General features: G+C 35.8%; 1 protein-coding gene and 1 long non-coding RNA gene across 5 annotated transcripts in view; both read right to left on the reverse strand.

Moving 5' to 3' along the window:
* syne3 (spectrin repeat containing, nuclear envelope family member 3) overlaps positions 1 to 1035 on the reverse strand; it is a 67147-nt gene extending 66112 nt beyond the window's left edge. For 3 of the 4 annotated variants that reach the window (XM_076107021.1, XM_076107022.1, XM_076107023.1), the window contains exons 1-2: positions 901 to 973; positions 258 to 337 (exon numbers count right to left, since the gene is read on the reverse strand). The gene's annotated coding sequence lies outside the window, so the exon portion shown is untranslated. Of the gene's footprint in view, positions 1 to 257; positions 338 to 900 lie in introns of all 4 variants that reach the window. The other variant, XM_076107019.1, reaches the window with a different exon arrangement.
* A 3668-nt stretch (positions 1036 to 4703) lies between these two features.
* On the reverse strand, positions 4704 to 5973 carry LOC142966280 (uncharacterized). Its single transcript, XR_012957823.1, has 3 exons — positions 5901 to 5973; positions 4991 to 5042; positions 4704 to 4825 (listed from the first exon to the last, which is right to left on the reverse strand). It is a non-coding gene; the product is annotated as an uncharacterized LOC142966280 (long non-coding RNA).
* Between the last annotated feature and the right edge of the window lie 1218 nt (positions 5974 to 7191).

A 7191-nucleotide genomic window follows, 5' to 3' on the forward strand; every position in this document is an offset into this window, starting at 1 on the left:
GACTCATCTCTCCCAGCACCACGACATTCCTTCTGTCTGCTTGTTTTGCCTCAGACTCTTGAAACTTGGTCATATGAGGAACTCCTTGTTCTCAGTGAAACACAACAAAACAGTTATTTATACTTCAAAATCAAAATGTCTCATGCTAATACTTTCTAGTTGTTTTTTAATGTTTTCATTTTTAATAGTCTAGTTTAAACAGTTTTCTCTTTTGGAATTCACGAGCACCAATACATACATAACTTCTAGCTACTTACCTTTCTCTTTGTCACACTCTAGTTCTCTTTCTCTTTAGTTTGAACAAACTCACACCAAATGGGCTACATGTTTGTAACACCTGTATAAACAGAAGAAAAGCTGTAAACAGCTTACAGTCCTCTCCATTTGAAAAGAGTAAAGTTATCTTTGGTTGAATTGTAGCGACCGTTGCAGTCTGTTTAGGCACAGTGAAGCCCCTCCCCCCTCAGTTTGACAGCTCGTGCAGTAAACTCGCGCATTAACACAAACCTTAATCCAGTTCCCTCACATGTGCCACCGTCAGCGGTCATATTCACTCTGTTTGCTTGTCATGCAAACTGCGGTTACCGTGCTCGTTTTTCACTGAAGTCTAATAGTTTAAACATGGACTTCAGTCTGTTATTAACGACCTATATGCTATGCTAATTTAAGGCTGAAGAGTCAACGTAACTGGTTTACGGTGAATATGCCAAAAGACAACAGACCAGTCTATGCCACAGACCCGTATCTCCACAGCTCATTATAGTCCAGTAACTTAATATAAGCACGAGAGGCTCCACGGAGTTCCCACGTTCGTAGATAGAAAGGCCTATCGTTAAGCTAGCCGAACAACGGTGCAGTTCTATTGGTCAAGTACGGTTTGATAGGAATAAAAACACTTACGGCTTTGTGTTCATCAGGTGAGAGCTTCCTCTACAGTGAACGCTGTCCTGCTGTGTTGTGTACAGTGAAGTTATGGCACAGGAAGTAGAGACGAGGCACTGGGGGCTGGAGTCAGCGCACACTTTCATGCTGCCTTCAATGACTCCTTGTAAAATATAGTACGACCCGACATTACAACAGAAACAACCTTCGTTTATTACTAAAAAAATCTTTCAGTGTACGGGGAAAGAGCAACGTACATAGAATGGACTAAACACAGTACAATGCGTTTCACGTGCAATAAAAATAACAACAATTTAACAATAACACTGAAGTGATGCACTTTCGCTTCCTGGAAGAATGAACCAAGGGCGCTGTGGGTGTACATTACTGTAACACTGCAAGTAATGCATTACAAGGTACGTTATTATCCTTTTTAAAAAACTGAATATGATGATAAATAAATAATCAAAGAAACACTTAAAAAATATATAGCTCCTTTAGGCTATAGTACTCAGACATTCTGGGCTACCCTAAGGTATGGTATTTTCCAATTATTGGGGGATTTCACATGTTTTACCACAAATTATTCTTATTAAGGATTTATAAATACATAGAAGGATTCATATTTTTCCTGTCATGTATTGTGAATTGCTGGATGTATTCCCCTAAAACAATGTCCCTTACAGGCACAAGTCAATAATAGCCATTAAAGAAGCTTCCTCCAAAATGAGATATATATATATATATATATATATATATATATGCGTATACAATTTGTTTTCAGTTAGAACTTGTTTGTCCTCATAAATAAATTAATCTGTGCGTTACTAAACATCTACAGTATATCCGATAGGGAAAGTTCTGCTGGAAACTATGTAATGAGGTTGTAATAGCAACCAGACATCCATGGGCTTTTTATCTTACAATTTAGCCCTCTTCTGAAAAGGAGGGAAAGAAAGATGCGAGCGCTTCTTGCTATGGGACCACAATGGCTTTAACTAAGCATATTTATTCATCAAAAGCATGCATAACAGCTATTTTTAAATCGAATTTCAACTCATACTGTACTTCAGTATTTCTGACAGTTCTCTTCAAACTCACTCGTTGTGTAAAGCAGTGTTACCCGCAGCACATGAACTCATCAGCAGACCAGCTTGAACCAGAGGAAGGAACAAATCCAGGGCAGCTGCTGACTCAGAGCCTCACACGTCACAGATTCAAACTGCTCTCCTGGAAGAAAGAACAGTGACCACCCAGTTTCCATTCAGTCTATCAGAATTCATCCGGGGTTTGAATTTGAAATACACAGTAAATACTTGAAGAAGAAAAATGTTTAGATTACCATTGACAACATTCTACAATAAGGGATATCAATATTCACAACCAGTTACAGTTCAGTTCAGTTGTACTATGCGGTATGTAACCAGCTTGTATTTACCTTCTTCCTAGTTGGAGTTGAAAATGCGGATTTACTCAAATTCAGTGGTGGTGAAAGTATTCAGATCCTTTACTTCAGCAAAGTACTAAGTCCACACTGTAAAAATACTCTGTCACAAGTAAAAGTCCTGCGTTGACATTTTTACCTAAGTAAAAGTATGTAAGTAAAATCAGGAAAGTATAGTAGAAAAATGTCCCCTGTGATTGTAAAATATATTGCATCATAAGATTATTATTACTCATGCATTCATGTAAAAGCAGGACTTTTCTGTTGTAGCTGGTTGAGTTGGAGCTCATTTTGAACTACTGCAGCTAATGATCATTTTCATTATGGATTCATCTGCTGATTATTTTCTCCATGTTTCATTAATCTAAACTCGTCATATGTTTGGTGTGTAAAAATCTTAATCTGTAAAGTAACCAACTAAAGCTGTCAGATAAATCTATTGAAGTAAAAAGTACATTTCCCTCTAAGGTGTTGTGAAAGTTTCACAAAGACATCACCATTACCCACTTACCCTTAGTTGCAGCTAATGTAGAGTTTTGGCCTTCATATTTCTAGTTCAAGTAAAAAGTCAAATATATGGATCATCTGAACAAATTGTACCTAAAATGTCATAACAACATTAGTAATAATTGACCCTTCAAGACAAGTGAATCTAGTCTTAATTTTGTCTCCAAACAGGAAAGAAGAAGACAGAAATGTGCTGTTAAACAGCATGCAATCTGACATCTTTGTATCTCCCAACATGTGACGGTCTTTCCACTCACACCGTCTCCTTCCTTTTTTCTATCCATGGAAATCACAAACCATCCTAACAGACAACTCATTCAAATTGCAGCTGGCATGCAACCAAACAAAAGTTTATGGAAGGTCAAGTTGGAACTGAATAGAAACGACAGCTGCTTTATTTCAGTGTTAGTCTGGCTTTAGTTTTTTGAGTGTTGGTTTACTAGAATTACTTGGGTTTTGAATAAACTATTAAATTGTTTTACAAATGTTTATTGTTGATTTTGGTTTGTTTCTAGATTTTGCCTTTCTTGTCAAACAGTTAATTATATTGTGCATTATTTTAATAGAATAGTAATTCATCCTCAATGACTCACATTTTTTCAACCCTTCACATAATACAATTTATTTTATTTGATAATAAAATTAAAAAAAATGTCAACACTTTTGTTTCTTGATGCTTTTATATTTAATAATGCCACTTTTCATGATAATGGTGTAGTCAGGCCCTCTCCCCTCTCAGCCAATCAAATGCAATATACAGGATTCAGAGCATTAATATAGCAGCCAACAACTATTATCTACACTGAAAAAAAAAAAAAGTGACATTTACTTGAAAAAAGCTAGGTAACAATTTGCACTCAGAAATTCCGAGTAATTTTTACTCAGGAATTCTCAAGTTAAGTTTACTTACTAGTAAGAATTGTTTTTTATCCAAAATTTTCAAGTAACTTTTACTTGAATATTTCTTCCTTAGACATAAAATGTACTTAGCCTTTGATAGTAATCTTTACACAGGCTACCTTTGCATCTAATTACAAAACCCCAGTAAAACTCAATTAGGTGTTTCATGTATATTTAACTAGCTTTTCTTTACTTTTTCAATTGAGAAATATTAAATATTTACACAATATATCTTTTATCTACTACTACTACTACTACTACTACTCTACACAACTATTCAAATATGAATGTTGCATTTTTTTTAAACTGGGCTACTGTTATTTAATAAAATTGTCTTAACATAAGGCTTCTACAAAACATGAAACATCTTTTAAACTACAGCAGCTTTACTTGTTAACTGGTGAAAGAGGTCACTGCTGACAGACACACTCCAATACCAACATATATAATCTGGTTGGCATTGCCAGACAAAACATTTCTAAATCAGTGCTGCCAATAAGAAATTTAAGAACACAAACGTTTAGTCATTTAACAAACACTTTTAATTTGAAACGATGGGTATTGCTTGACAACACTTAGATACGCATAGATGAAGCCCATGAGCAGAAGGCAAGCCTTTGCCACACTTTGACAGTCATCAAGAACCTCTTTTCCCTCTGACGACGAACACATTGTCAGGAGTGAAGCCTTTCTGTGTTGCATTTCCATGGATGACAAGGATCTTCATGACATGTTGAGCATAGTCCTCTTCAATGACTTCTTTGAAATTCAAATTTACTAATGTTCACTTTTACATCTTCGAGTCTGATGTGTTCTCAAAAAATGATGATAGTGGGGGAAACAAACAAAAATATTGAATGTGTTCAAATGCGTCATGCATCTATTCTCAGTGTATATGAGCCCAACATAATTTTATATAATATTAAATATCTAAACTTTACCAGACTGGGTGATTCCAGCATGGGTCTTTGTTCCTGCAACTCCGCCCTTTGTCCCAAGTATCTCCAGAAAGTTGGTAGTGCAATTGTCCAATTTCGACAAAAAGTTTCACTCCAGATGAACTGTAGTTATTCTTCTGAACTCCTCATTGATCTGAAACAAAAGACAATAAAAAACATGATCAAGATGAGGTACCTTGCTAAAACAATTAATGCAGTAGTCCTCCCAGTATAATGTACTATTGACAGCAACACAAACTATGACTTCAAATGTATATGTCAAGTTAATTAAACTATAACAGTACTAAGTTGATTTTACCTTGTGTCAACTGTTGATGTCAACTTGCTGAGAGTGAACGTCCTTTAATATTCTGTGAAATATATAAAGAAATTATGTTAAAACATGAACATAAAACATTAAATCTGAATTTGGCTTAAATCTTCATATTGATAGCATGTTTTATCCCCACACAAAAAAACAGCACATAAACAAGCCACCATAACGTTAATACTGAGATACACAGCAGGCCTGGTCATGTTGATATGCGACACTAACTCAACACAGTACTGGCACCTTGTTTCATGCCCAAAGCCTTAATCATCAAGGACACCACATTGGATAGAGACATAAGAGACAAGTTTAAAACTAATGACAGAAATATAAGTTACTGTAAAAAATATGTCAGAATATGATAGTGACAAAATAATGTTAAGTGTATTAGACTCGCTCTAAAGTCACTAATCCACCACGTATGGGATATTTGTTAGCACATGACCAGAGTGTGCTTGTTGCTGCTTAGCTATGATTCCCTGTCTTGTCACATTTTCCTCATTCGACCTCGGCTGCACTTGAGGATGTCCGAGAGAAAGCACGCTGTGCATGTGACTCAGCACAGCAAAGCACCTGTGTGGTAGAAGTGGGCTTCACAAAACCGAAGTAATTCCCCCTCGTCGACGGAGCGCAGCTGGTCGAGCACCGTGTCCCCAGGCCAACAACTTTTCAAGGGAGAACCCTGTAAAATCGTGACCAAAACCACCAAAAACATGTCCACAAAATGTAGCGCCGTGAGCCATGTCTGTAATGCTGTCCCAAGTTAGCTAGCATGATAGCCTAACTAGCTAGCACGCTAAACTGACCAGTTCACTACTCTTCAGTGTTCACAACTCAAACACAGACTTGACCGAAGGCTCAACAGCAACGTAGAGCATTAATTAAACATATAACCTACCCCAAAGGCTCCCGTCCATGAAGTTCCTCTCCTCAGGTGAAACGCTGCCGTCCTTGTTCAGGTTCCGCTGTTCCGTCGTCTCATTGAAGAAAGGAGCGCGAAATCTCCTCTGACGTCACCCCCTGAGTACGCGCTATAGGTTGGCAGGTTTTACTCGTATTACCCAAGTACATTTTACTTTGTTGTGTCAGGTAGTGCATTCAATACAGTAGTTTAGTAGATATTACTTAGTGTGAATGATTAAAATGTACTTATAAAAATGAGGATACATAATTACAAACAAACACCAAGTAACACATTAAATAAAAGGTGATATTTAAGCACTGGAATGATAATTTCTTGTAAGATTTACAAAAATAATCGAGGTAATAATTACAGGGCCAAAAAGTCTTTTTTTTCAGTGTATGTAGAGATATAGTGGACTAATGTCTACCTGAGCAGAGGAGTCATTCACCCTCCGGTTCTCCCTCAGGTAAACACTGTTAGCTCTGTCTGTACTTTTGTCATAGTTTACACTGTAAGCACTGTTAGCTGCTAGCAGCCAGCTCAGCCGTCTCCACGTTCACAGCCATTGAAAGGCAATAGAAATATTCCCAATCCCATTGCAACTTTACTGCTACCACAATTAGCCAGTTAGTGCCTGTTAGCTAGAGCAACAACAATACTTAAGTAATTCTATACTACCTAGCTGCTTCTGTAAATAAACACAGTATAGCTATTTAGGTAACACTTTATAATAACTACACACTATGAAGCATTAGTTAAGTATGAGTAAACACTTAATTCATCATTTATAAAGCATTGTTCGTACATTAACACTAATTAGTATGCTATTCATAACAGTTATAAATGCTTTTTTCTTCATTAATAAGCTCGTCTATTATGTCTTTCATGACTGTGTTTTCATACTTTATAAATGATAGATTCCCCATTTGTAAATGGATAAATAATATATATAAATGGATAAATAATGTACATCTAAATACGTTCTTAATTATTTACTTACACTTTATAAATTATCTTATTAATCATCTACAACTCCTTAATAATTGGTTTGTAATATATATATAATACTTAATTTACAAATGGGGAATCCATAATTTATAAAGTATGAAAACACAATCATGAAACACATAATAGACGAGCTTATTAATGAAGAATAAAACATTTATAACTGTTGTTATAAATTGTATACTAATGAGTGTTAATGTAGGAACAATGCTTTATAAATGATGAATTAAGTGTTTATAATAACTACACACTATGAAGCATTAGTTAAGTATGAGTAAAG

Source organism: Anarhichas minor, unplaced genomic scaffold, assembly GCF_050575085.1.
Source record: "Anarhichas minor isolate MPS153535 unplaced genomic scaffold, ASM5057508v1 ptg000037l, whole genome shotgun sequence".
NCBI classification, from domain to species: Eukaryota; Metazoa; Chordata; class Actinopteri; order Perciformes; family Anarhichadidae; genus Anarhichas; species Anarhichas minor.